This window comes from Rattus norvegicus, chromosome 4, assembly GCF_036323735.1.
Source record: "Rattus norvegicus strain BN/NHsdMcwi chromosome 4, GRCr8, whole genome shotgun sequence".
Lineage (NCBI taxonomy): Eukaryota > Metazoa > Chordata > Mammalia > Rodentia > Muridae > Rattus > Rattus norvegicus.
Window position 1 is genome coordinate 83,135,191 of NC_086022.1, and position 13,408 is coordinate 83,148,598.

Consider the following 13,408-nt stretch of genomic DNA (forward strand, 5'->3'; position numbering starts at 1 on the left):
AAAGCTTGGCATTGCCTTGTGACAGTGACTGGCTGAGGATTCTATGATTCTATTATTTCATTCCTAGACCCTTGAGAAATCTGGCCCCGTTCTCCATGCATTTTCACAGTGGCACCATCCATAAAGGCAAAACCAAAACAAAAAAAACCCAAACCTTTACAGGAATTTTAATCCAGCAACATGGCTGCTCTGGCAAGGGATCACACCTAAAGATCTTCTAGATCTGTGAGATTTGGCTGGAATGACACATCTTTATACCCTCTGGCTGGAATATAGACACTCCCTTAGCACACACCTTTACTCCCAAACAATGTAGGTAAGGTTAATTTGTAGAAGGAAGCAGCCATGATTGAAAGCAAAGTCTAATTGAGGGGCAAAGTGACAGATCTGAGAAAGATTTAACAGAATGAGTCAGAGATAGGATCTGTCCAACTCTCACGAGAAAGGAGGGGAAAGAGAAGCACTTAAGAGAACAGCACAGGAGAGGACTTGTTAGAACAGCACAGTCTGGAGGGGAGGGGAGTTCAATGAGTGCAATTCAGTTGAGTTCAGGTCATGCAGTGGAGTTCAGTTGAGTTTGTGCAGTCAGTGCAGTTCAATTCTTGGAGTTTCAGAGGCAGTTTTTCCATGCAGAGCAATTCAGTCAGAAGCCGAGAGAACTCAATTTGAATCAGTCAGCATGGAGAGAGGGGTTTAAACCAGAGCAGCTGAGTTAAAGCAGCCAGCCAGAGTTCAGAAAGAGCTAGAAAGGGTGAGTTTATTTAGCAGTAAGCCTCTAAGAGGACAATTACATCTGGTCAATAAAAGTTACCTTTTACATAAACCTATGGGCAGCTCCAATGTGTCCAGATATGAGAATGTATTGACAAACTATGCTGCCCTCGTGCACTGATATGACGGTGTAGTAGATGTGTTATCTGAGGTGGCAAACAATGGCACAGATGAACCCTGGAAGCATTCTGATTATTGAAAAAGAAGGGAAGATACAGAAAACTACATTAAATATGCTATAACTTTTATAGAGCACTGAACAATGGAAATAAAACAATACAAAGTTTAACTTTGACTGTAACCAGATGTACCTACATGCTCAAACTACTTTTTAAAAGATTTAGTTGCTGGGTTTGGTGGTCCCTGCCTATAATCCCAACACATGGCCAGAGGCAGGAGGAATTTCAATTCAAGAGCAGCCTGGGCTACAGGAGACTTGATCTAAAAAGAGTATATGTCAAGCGCTGGGTAGTTTAGTAGCAGAGTGCTTGCTTAGTGTGCATAAGGCCCTGCTTTGCAACCCCAAGTGTTGGGAAGGGAAAAGGGTGGGGTAGAAAGGATGGAATGAGGGGAGAAACATAGAAAAATAAAACCAAAAAGACTAGTCAAACTAATAGAAGTCTAAAATAGGTTGATGAAAGAAATTGGTAATATTTTAGTTCTTTTCAAGTTGCCTGTGCTTTTTATTGTTATACTATTTCTAAGGTCAGATACAAATCATGTGACTTCTTTTGTTTGTGTCAAACCAGGTAAAGAAAGTGAGCTAGCTAGCTTGAGTGGAGCTGTGTGTGAAGGTTTTATTTCTGCCATCCACACAACCATCTGCTGGTGCTGGCAGGAGAGCACTTTGGCATCTGGAGGCTGTTCAAACTGCATCATGGATGCCAAGAGATGAGCTGGTTCCCTAAGTGAGAAATGAATACATGCATCCAATATATATCCACACAGAGAGTGGACACCACGCCACTCAAGGAAAGCATACTTTATTTGTATTTAAACATTCCATTACTGTTTGGCAACAGAGTGATCCCATCAAGATGTACCAGGGTTGTTTTTTTTTTTGTTTGTTTGTTTTTTGTTTTTTTTTTACGATTTATTTATTATATATGAGTACACTGTAGCTGTCTTCAGACACACCAGAAGAGGGCATCAGATCCCATTACAGATGGTTGTGAGCCACCATGTGGTTGCTGGGATTTGAACTCAGGACCTCCGAAAGAGCAGTCAGTGCTCTTAACCACTGGGCCATCTCTCCAGCCTGTACTGGGGGTTCTAATGTGTTCTTTTACAGACAATCTTCTGTATGTTCCTTGTACATCATGACGCTGCCAAAGATCATGTAGAGATTCCTTAGACTCACTTAGACTTCTACACAGACGTGGAGACACATGTGCTCAGCTACACATGTAGAATTAAAGTGTTGGATCTCACTTGGCCTCGTGTGAGTAAAGTCAAGAGATCTCATCAATCTTTCTGGTATATGGTTTCTGAAGTCCTGGCAGCCCTTGCCATCTGTAAATGGCTAAGTTCATTAATTCTAATTAAGTGTCAGAAATGAACATCGAAAACACACAGAGAGGCCTTTTCCTTAATGAGGAATATTACCAGCATCTCATCTTAAGCTTCGTGCCAAACACAGTCAGTCCTTGTGCTGGGGTCTAAGGTGGCAGACTGCTTTGAAGGATACTAAGAGAGCTTAGAAAAATAATTTTTCACCATTTAAATAAGTTTCAGACCATTAAAATCTATGCTTACTCTCTTCACAATGAAAATGAAGACTAAATCTTTTTTTTTAAACTTTTTTTTTTAAATTTTATTTTATTGTATATGAGTACACTGTAGCTGCCTTCAGACACACCAGAAGAGGGCATCAGATCTCATTACAGATGGTTATGAGCCACCATGTGGTTGCTGGGATTTGAACTCAGGACCTCAGGAAGAGTAGTCGGTGCTCTTAATCACTGAGCCATCTCTCCAGCCCTGAAGACTAAATCTTGTAAATCATCTTGAAGATCTGATTAATATTAATAACTTGGTTATTTTGACAGTCTGGGTTTTGCTTCATGTTGCCAATTAAATGTTTTCATCATGAAAATTAGATAATTGCTATTTCTCCACTTTACTTTCTCTAAATTAGATAGTGTCAATAATTGATTCAGGCTATGAGGGTACTTTTCTTGCAAATTAAAAAATAGCTTCTAATGAAGCCATTACAAGCACTACCCCCCTCCTCCGTTTCCCTCCCCCTTCCCTCCCCCTTCCCTCCCCCTTCCCTCCCCCTTCCCTCCCCCTTCCCTCCCCCTTCCCTCCCCCTTCCGTGTGTGTGTGTGTGTGTGTGTGTGTGTGTGTGTGTGTGTGTGTGTGTGTGTTTTAAGAGTACCTATTCACATACACGTGTGTATAGAAAATTGTTGCTGTTTGACTTTTGGTTTCTTGAGGCAGGGTCTCCTATAGCTCAGGTTGTCTTGGACCTCAAACTATAGATGAGGATAGCCTTGAACTCCTGATCTCTCTCTTCCCCATTTCCAATAAGTGTTGGGATCATAGGCCTGCATGGATTTCCTAAGGTTTTTTTTTTTTCTTTTTTTCTATTTTTCAGAGCTGGGGACCAAACCCAGGGCCTTGTGCTTGCTAGGCAAGCGCTCTACCACTGAGCTAAATCTCCAACCCCATAGGCCTGCATGGAAACAGCAACTGGAAAATGTATGTAAAAAGCACTGCCTGCTTGAACATGTAATGGTTGATTTATAAAAAATAAACCTGTTAATGACTTTTTTGTTAGATTAATTCACAAGTAGTTTTCCAGCCTTTCGATTATTATTTAAAGTGGCACACAGAGCTTGGTGTGTGTATCATTTCGTAACCCAAATTTCCAGTCTCTCTTCTAGGATGACTTCTTATATAGTTATTAGTATTTCTCTGTGTAAACTCTTGACTTTTAGGCACCATGCTGCCATTCTATCCAGTCATTTATTCATTCATTTTATTATACGCTAAGGCCATGATGATGAATGAAACCACATGTGATCTTTTACATTTGTGATTTACAAGATTTATCAGTAGCAACATTTACTACTGATAGCAAAGGATATTAGTAAAACAATCACAAAAAATAATGAACAAGGTGTGAATAAGCCGTAGGTGTACAGTGTCAAAAGCTCGTAGTGGGGGATGGGGTTTGGTGGTAAAGGCCTGAAATTCCAGCTACTTTGTTGGCTAAGGCAGGGGCACAGCAAGTTCAAGGCCTGCTTAGTTAAGTTTGTGAGACCCTGTCACAAAACAGTGAGAAAGAGGGCTGGGGACATAGCTTAGTGGCAGAGCATTTACCCAGCATGTAGAAGGTCTTAATGATCCCAAAGAAAACAATTACAGTGTGGAAATTCTTAGAGTCTCAGGAGATTCCATAAAGGATGTATTGTTGGACATGGGGAAGAGCAAGCATAGACAACTGACCTTCTGAGCCAGGCGAGCTGGCTGTAATCCTACCTCTGTGGAGGCAAAGGTGGGAGGATTGTGAGGCTAAGGCCAGAGTGTTACACAATGAATCCCTACCTCAGGGGAAAAAATCGACCATTTGAACTTCTCTTTCCTTACAATTGTTTTTAATTACTGGGTGTTTACTTGTAAAGCTATTTTAGATTGCTAACCTTAATTAAACTCCCCCCAATTGACTGCTTATAGTTTGAAGAACACCATGGAAAGGTACTAAAATAAGGTTCTTGCCTTCTTGACTTAAGACGGGGAGAAGCTAGAGACCGAGGTGTGAAGATCTGATAAGAAACTAAGACATATGCAAACATCCCCTGAGCACGTGGCATGCACTTTAGGCTTCACAGAATGAGCGAGAGTTTGAGCACAGACACAGGGGGAAAAGCATTTTGAAATGCATTCTAGAAACTGCACGTTATTGGGGTTTCCTAAGAGGAAGTGGCCAGAGCTGGACAGTTAGATTGTAATCAGGTTGTGGCAGCTCTGGATCCCCGTGCTGAGACATTTGTGCAAGCTCCTGACAGCAGTGGATGATAACAAAGTGTTTGCACCGGCTCTGTTCGGTGTTCCCAGGAACAGGGTTCTGAGCCAAGGAAACCCCCACTCCACCCCACCCCCGCCTCTGTCTGTTCCTGAAGCAGGCTGAAGGCAAGGGGAGCAGATTACATGCATTTGGAGCAGCCCAGAGCCTGTGTCCTAGAGTCACCTCTCTTGCTCTACTCAGGCCGATAAGCCCAGCACATCCTGTTAGTGTAACAGCTGTTAGTTTCGGTTTCTTCTTGATCTGTGGGTAGAAGCTGGGTCATAAGAGAAGGCCTAAATCTCATATATTCTGTTTTTGTAAAACACTGCATTTGTTTCCAGTCAGGACAAAAACAAAACTAATCACGAATCAGACAGCTACACTTCAAAGGCTCAGGAAGAAGTATCTAGGCATCTCGAAAGGCAAAGCAAGTGGATGGAAACACTACTAGCTGTGCTTGGTGGACTTCTGTAATCCTGTACCAGGGATGCTGAGGGAGAAGGCTGAGTTTAAGCCAGCTTGAGCTGCATATCAAAATTCTATCTAAAAACTGAAACTAAATCAACCAAATGAACAAAGCACATGAACACACAAAAAATTACCAATTACTGAGTCTGGGTGTACAGTATGCAAATGGTCACTGTACAATTACTATTTGCCTCTCTGCATGTTTGAAATTGTTCATAATAAAAGGTTAGAGAGAGTTTTTATTACAAAAAAATTCCCCTAGTAGTCAAAGTCCTTAACATATAGTAAAGAAACCAATCAACTCCAGACCATTAGGGGAAACTCTTTATTAAAAAGACAGTAAGTGTGGCCAGGCAGTGGCGCAGACACCTTTAATCCCAATGTTTGAGAGACAGGCAGAGGTATGTGGATCTCTGAGTTCAAGGCCAGCCGGGCCTGTAGAGCAAGTTCCTGGACAGGCAGGGCTGGCTACACAGAGAAACCAGGAAGTGGGTAACTCACAAGCCTTGGGGACGACTTGACAACCATATTGCTAGGCATGGCTCATGAAGAACTAGTCACTTGTCCCTAGTGACCACACAGCTGGTTCTGCTGACCCAACTGATACTGCTGTGTCTCCTGCTGAAGACCAGCATCGGTTGCCAACATGATACGTTTATATAGAGGACTGGGAGACAGTTTTATTGATAAAGTGCTTGCCACACAAGCTCGAGGACCTGAATCTGATCTCCAGCGCCCCTCTAAAAACAGACGTGGTGGCCTGTGCTTGGCAGATTCCTGGGACACACTGGCCAGCTATCATAGCTTAAAGCATGATTGCTCCCCGGGACCTAGCAAAACACTTTGTCCCACATGGTGGATAGCTCCTGAGGAATCGCATCCAAGATTGACCATGGGCATCCATACTCATGTGCATACATGTACATATATGTACCTGCACGTATGAACACACACACATATATGCATATGTTGGCTTTTCTTTTTTGGACAGGGTCTCATTATGTAGTTCAGGCTGGACTCAAACCTTCAGGCTTCCTGCCTCTGTTGATACTGTGTGTGCCTCTCTATCCAGTAGAAGTGTGCGTGTATGTGTGTATGTATGTATGTATGTATGTGGGCAGATAAAAATAGATATGGAAGTAATATATAGATTTTATACTAAAGCAATAATGATGGTAGTAGTTAGCATTTAATAAACATAGCTGAGTGCCAGATACCATTTTAAAATATGATTATATGTACCAACTCATTTAATGTGAACATAAGCCTCTGAGACAGACACTAACGTTAGCATTCTCATTGACTGTGGGAGAACTGAAATCTCAAAGGCTAGGTAAATATTTAAACTATCCAAACTATCCTCAGAATCTAGATAGTAATCCAAGTGACACCTGTCTGCCTTAAATCAGCCTCTCTGATGCGTACTGTCCTGTCTCTTTGTTTAATTACTCAACTGTGCAAGTGTCAGCTAAATTCTTCCCATGCTGCAAAATTAGGGCACGTTACAATTCAGCCATTCTCTTTTAAAAATTTTTAAATGTATCTTATATGTATGAATGTTTTTCTCTCATGCACCACATGCCTGGTGTACTCGGAGGCTGTAAGAATGTCAGATCTCCTAGAACTGGGGTTACTAATGGTGGGGAGCCACCACGTGGGTGCTAAGGATTGAACCCAGGTCCTTTGTCAGAGCAGCAAGTGCTCTTAACTGCTCAGCCTTCCTTCCAGGCAGAATACCATTCTTCTATGGATCAACATCTAGCTTGTCTGATTTTTTATTATTAAAATGGTATCATGTATTAAAAACACACCTTTTTGAGTATCATTTTTCTGCAAGTACAAAAGGATTCTCAAGAGTCCTAAAAGAGCAATTTTTTGGATCAAATGGTACATCTTAGATATTGTGTATATTTCCAAATTACTTTTGAAAAATGTGTTGATTTATATCCCATCTTACTGAGTTTAGTATATCTGCCTCTTGTATTCATTTGAAAGTTTATATCAATTGGAAATATGTTTATTTATTTTTTATTTTTATTTTTTTATTGTGGGGACAAGGTCTTCCAATGATACAGCCTTGGATGACCTAGAACTCATTATACAGACCAGACCAGAATCCAACTTGTGATCCTCCGGCCTCTGCCTCTAGAAAGCTGGGATTACAAGCCTGGACCATCGTACCTAGGCTGGAAAACCATCTCATGGCAATTGTAATGTGTACTTCATTGAGCATCAGTGTAATTCAGCAGCTAACGTGTGTTTGGTGGTCATTTACACGCTTCTTTCTATGAATTGGCTATTCCATTTGTTGGTATTTTTCTTTTTTTTTTTTTTTTTTTTGTTCTTTTTTTCGGAGCTGGGGACTGAACCCAGGGCCTTGCGCTTCCTAGGTAAGCGCTCTACCACTGAGCTAAATCCCCAGCCCCGGTATTTTTCTTAATTTGAGGGCATTCCTCATTTTTAAAAAAGCCTTTTGTCTGTTGCACGTTATTGATAGTTAATTGTGTGTGAGCTGAGACCTAAGGGTTTTATAAACAATGAAGGGCTCAGGGTAAAGCTTAGAGTTACAGGGCTTCCCTGGCATTTTTTTTTTTTTTTTAAAGGAAATCTCGGGCTGGAGAGTTGGCTCAGTGGTTAAGAGCACTGACTGCTCCTTCAGAGGTCCTGAGTTCAATTCCCAGCAACCACAAGGTGGCTCACAACCATCTGTAAAGAGATCCGATGCCCTCTTCTGGTGTATCTGAAGTCAGTTACAGTGTACTTACATATAATAAATGAATAAATCTTTAAAAAAAAAAAGGAAATCTCTCTTTCTCTGGTGTGTGTGTGTGTGTGTGTGTGTGTGTGTGTGTGCGCGCGCGCGCGCGCATGTGCGCGCGTGTGTGTGTGTAAACAAAATCTGGAGTGAAATCTGAACAATCTTGTTCACTAGTTGACAGTGCTATGTTAATAGCAATTTCTTGTTTGGTATTGTGACATGGTATCCCAAGATGTTCCCATTGGAGGAAGCTCCTGGATCTGGATTTGTAGGGTAAACTACCACAGACAAGATGACTTAGAACAACAGAAATCTCTCTCACGCTTCTGAAGCTAATTCCTCCACAGTCCAGAAGTCCAAGGTCAAGATGCTGCCTTGGAGGAATGAGTGATGTTCTTGAAGCTGATCTAAAGAAGCCTCCTGCCGTCCCTTTTCCTTGTGGCTAATGGTTACCCAGTAATGCTTGCTGCTCCTGAATTTGTAGATATGCTACAATGTGTGTCTCTGTGGTCACATGGTTCATCTTTCAGGTGTCTTTGGACACAGTTTCTTCTTTTTATGAGAACATAAGTCTAATCTTAGTATATCTCTGTCATCTCGACCTGATAGATCTATTTCCAGATGAGGTCACATTAATAGGCACTTGGGATTAGAACTGGAGCACATCTCTAGGGGGACACAACTCACAACACTGGGGACTCTCTGTACCATTTTTTCCCCTGACTTCTGGAAGTCTATAATTAATTTAAGATAATATTTTTTTAAATCTAACCAGAAAGTCATAGTGAAATTGTTAGTTATGGTCAATTTGGGGAAGCATTTCACATTTTATTTAATACACTTCAGTATATCTTGGCTTTTATTGAAATTTTGGTATATGAAATTTATAGTTAATTTTAAGATTAAAACTTTTGAGCCAAGGAACAGCCCTAACATCCCAGAGACTGGCACTTAGTCTTCCAGAAAGCTTCTGTAGCAGCCTGAAGAAAGGAAGAGATAGTAAAGAATAGCACTGAAACCAGAAGCTGAGAGACTAGACTTCATTATGGTGAGTAGGACTGCGAGGCCTGAGGTGTAGCCTGGCAATTACTTCTGGTTACTTGGAAGGCTGACACAGGAAGATTGAAACTTCCGCAGCTGCCTGGACTACCTAGCCAGCCGGCAAGAAGGGGCATGTGTGAAGAACAAGAGGGAGCTACATTTGCAAACTTGGTGATTTAACATCATACAGTAAGAAAGACTTCCAGGTTCTTGGCTAGGGAAACTGAGCCTTTAGTGGGGCCATATCACTGAGGTGATAGATTGGTCATTCTTTACTGTCCCTTTCCTCCCAACCCCCAACACTTCCCCATTCCTGATCCTCTGCTTTCTTGCCCCAGGAACCTGACTAGGAAGGATTTAATCACATTGTTTTTGGTTGCAGGTTGAACTTAGCCAATCAGGGACATCAGCATGATGTCATGGAGAGAGGCCACAGATTAGTCATCATTGTGGTCACAGCTCCTATCACATGTGTGTCATAAGTTCATTGCCTTGTTACCTTTAGACTTCCCGTTGCCTGCTCTGTGTTGTTAGAGAAGTTTGGGAGATTCCTTGGGTTGTTAAGTCACTGAACTTTCATCAGTGACTCCTTGAGAGTGCCCTGTTTCCAGCTAAGACCCCGAGCGGTGTAGAAAGAGAATATAAATAAGGGGGTTGTATGGGGCTGGATTTACAGCTCTGGAATAGAGTACCTGCCTGGCTTAGTACATGAGGTACTAAATTCAACACCCAGTAACAAAACAAAAGTAAAGATTAGTTTGAAGCTGCGTGTGTTGACACGCACTTCTAATTCCAACATCTGATGAAGGCTGAGGCAGGAAGGTTGCAAGTTTATGGCCAACTTGGGCTATGCAGTGAGATTCTGATTCAGTAAACCAAAGCAAACACAGGCAAAGGACCTCTCCCTAAAACAAAAAGACAGTAAAACAAGATAGAACAGCAGCAACAGCAGCAACAAACAACGATGACGATGAATTTTAAGTCAGGCATAGGTGACTCAGGCCTAAAAACCCAACATGACTAAGACAGGAGAATTGAGAGGCCAAGGCCAATGTGGGCCACATAGCCAATCCCTGTTTAAAAATAAAATTGTGTGTGAAGTGTCTCTGGGGCATCTACAGGGCGATGTTTATGTTGTAGTATTGTTGGGAGGACAGTCTGGGCAGATGTACAGATCTGGTAGTTATCACAGATTAAGTATCCCATATCCAAAAGAGTCGGGACCAGAAGACACTCAGATTTTGGAATTACTTTGACTTTGGACTATTTGCATGTATACAATAAGAAAACTCGTGGATTAGACTAAGCCCTGGGATTTATTATTTCATAAACACCTTATAGATAATTTTGTTTAATGTTTTTGTTGTATTTGATTTTTAGCTGTGACTTAATACATCAGACCAGATATAAAATTTTCCATCTTATTTTTGGTATTATGCTGGCATTCAAAACTTTCAGATTTCAGATTATACACATTTTGAACTTTTATATTAGGGGTGCTATAATGAAAATATCATATTTGACAGCTAAATATAATAATTATAGACAATAATTTAAAGCTAGAGGGACTTAAGACTAGACTTTGGACAACAAGTGTATTTACAAGAGTGCAAGGGTCCTAGGAGAGGTGAGAGGTCATAACGTAGCTGTGTCACAGAGGACAGTAGGAAAACGTAGCCAGGCATGGTAGCACACACCTTTAATCCCCGCACTCAGAAGGCAGAGGTGGGAGGGCCTCTGTGAGTTTGAGACCAGCCTGATCTTCGTAGGTGTTGCTGGAATTTCCAACCCTGATAAGCCCATATAAAAACCACACAATCCAGTTATTATAATTGTAAGTTGCATGCCTAGATTGGGAAGATTTAACACTATACTAACTTATTCCCCAGCTATGAGACCCCTTGCTGGGCTGGAGAGATGGCTCAGTGGTTAAGAGCGCTGATTGCTCTTCCAGAAGTCCTGAGTTCAATTCCCAGCAACCACATGGTGACTTACGAACATCTGTAATGGGATCTGATGCCTTCTTCTGGGGTGCTTGACTAGTGTGCTTTCGAAACAGTGTACTCACATTAAAAAAAAAAAAAGACCCCTTGCTACTTGTGGTTTCTCCTGGCCATGTGGTTCTGGTCCATCATGGCTTCATCACCCTCTTCTTCAGTTCTCTCTTCTTCCCTTCTGGTCCTCTTCTGACTCCCTACCTCCTAATCTCAAACCTCTAGTCCCATTTTTCCCTTCCACTGCCTAATCACAGTTTCTAACCTTTATTGGCCAGTTAAAATGGGGAGAAAGTTCACATGAGATCACCTGAGTGTGTGCTGACTACTCTTGAGGAAGCAGAATTAACATCAAGATACAAACAGCATCAGACCAACCCACAACACATGGGAACTTCAGAACTGCTGGGACTACACAGAGACTCTGTCTCAAAAAGAGAAGAAAAAAAGAAGGAAGAAAAAGAAAAAAGCATGTATTATTATTGATCATTAAAGAGTTTATGGGATAATTTCTGAGAACTGAAAATAGACTTGGAAATGGGAGGGTCAGTGATGATCTGTCACAGGACCTTTGGATGTACCGGTAGATAAAAAATACACTGCGCAGATGAAAAATGAAAACATTAATGGGCATGTACCAGTGCAAGTCTATAGGCCATCACTCTAAATGCACGTTCTGTGCGGTTCCATTTGTGGTAGAGCAAGCCTGTGCTCTTTATACTCAGGAGATGAGCTAGGAGAATCTCAAATTTAAGGAGAATCTGGTACTGCAACTGTGCCTTAGAAAAATAAAGAGTAAATAAAAACAAATAAATATACATTTTTTTAAAGATTTATTTATTTCATGTATGTGGGTACATTGTCACTGTCTTCAGACACCAGAAGAGGGCATCGGATCCCCATGACAGATGGTTGTGAGCCACCATGTGGTTGCTGGGAATTGAACTCAGACCTCTGGAAGAGCAGTCAGTGCTCTTAACCACTGAGCCATCTCTCCAGCCCCATAAATATACATTTTTAACATACTTAAACAATTCAATTTTTGTTTAGAAGAGCCCAATTCTAGGGTTTACAAAAATTTGGAGTATTGCTCATTACCATGATGGAGCAGGGGAGACCCAGGACGGTGAGCCAGGCTTGTATGGCTCACACACATAGTAGGCATACTTTTTCCCCACACTGCCAGCTCAGAGAAATCATCAGAGTCAGTGTCATGGAGGACAGCACACATTCCTTCTCTACTTAGAAACCTCTTGTCTCTGGTTTCCTTCTCAAGCCATCTTCTATTTAGCTTAAATTTTCTCCCCATCTGGGGTTTTGAGATTTTGGAAACTGAAGTCAGACAGGTTTTCTTCAATGTCCCATCCATAAGTCAGCAAGCATACTGGTTTATAAGGCCAAAGGTTGGAAGGGTTGGGAACATTGCAAGCTACAGAGAGAGAAAACATCAGTGGGGAGGGTGGGGCAGGTTAATATATTAAGTATCAGGCAACACAGATTTCGATTTTTTTCTGGTATGGGACATTAGGTCTCAGGCCAGCCAGACAACTGCTCTGATCCTGAGTTATGTTTTTTCTTTCTACCTTTTATTTTGAGAAAGATTTTATTAAGTTGCCCAGGCTAGCCTTGAAGTAACTGCATAGCTCAGGAAGGCCCTGAATTTGTGATCCTCCTGCTTCTACCTTCTAAGCACATGTGGCTTCATGCTTGTCTTCGAGATCTATTAGTTGAATTTAGTTCTTCATAGTCACAGAGATGACTGCTGAGAGTCAGTTTCATCTGTTTCCCTGGATAAGACTGCCTGGTATCTGTTACTGAGTCTACGAAGGAAATCGAAAGGGAAGGGAACGTACAGCTAGGGGAGGGTTCAAGAAATGAAACATTGGATGGGGATTTAGCTCAGCAGCAGAACGATTCCCTAGCAATTCTGAGGCCCTAGATTCAATTCCCCAGTGCTACAAACTCTGCCAGGCCCTGTGGCTTGCTCCTAAAATCCAAGTTTCTCAGGAGGCTAAGACAGGAGGGTTACAATTCGAAGGATTTCCTAAGCTACAGAGTGAATTCAAGACCAGTCTGGGAATTTTGCAGAGATCCTATCTCAAAGTAATGTGGGCTGGTGGTATATGCTTGCAGTCCCAGCGCCTTGACTGGCTCTCCAGGAAAATTGTGAACTCAAGGCCAACTTGAACTACATAGCAGTTTAAAACCATCCCAGGCTACCCAGTAAGATCCTGTCTCGGAAACATGAATTAATTAGCCAGGCCTGACACTTCTCACCTTTAACCCTAGCCACTCAAGAGGCTGAAGCAAGGTCTTGAGCTCTAGCCCTGCCTGAGTAACTTAGAAAGAAGACGGGTCCTTGTG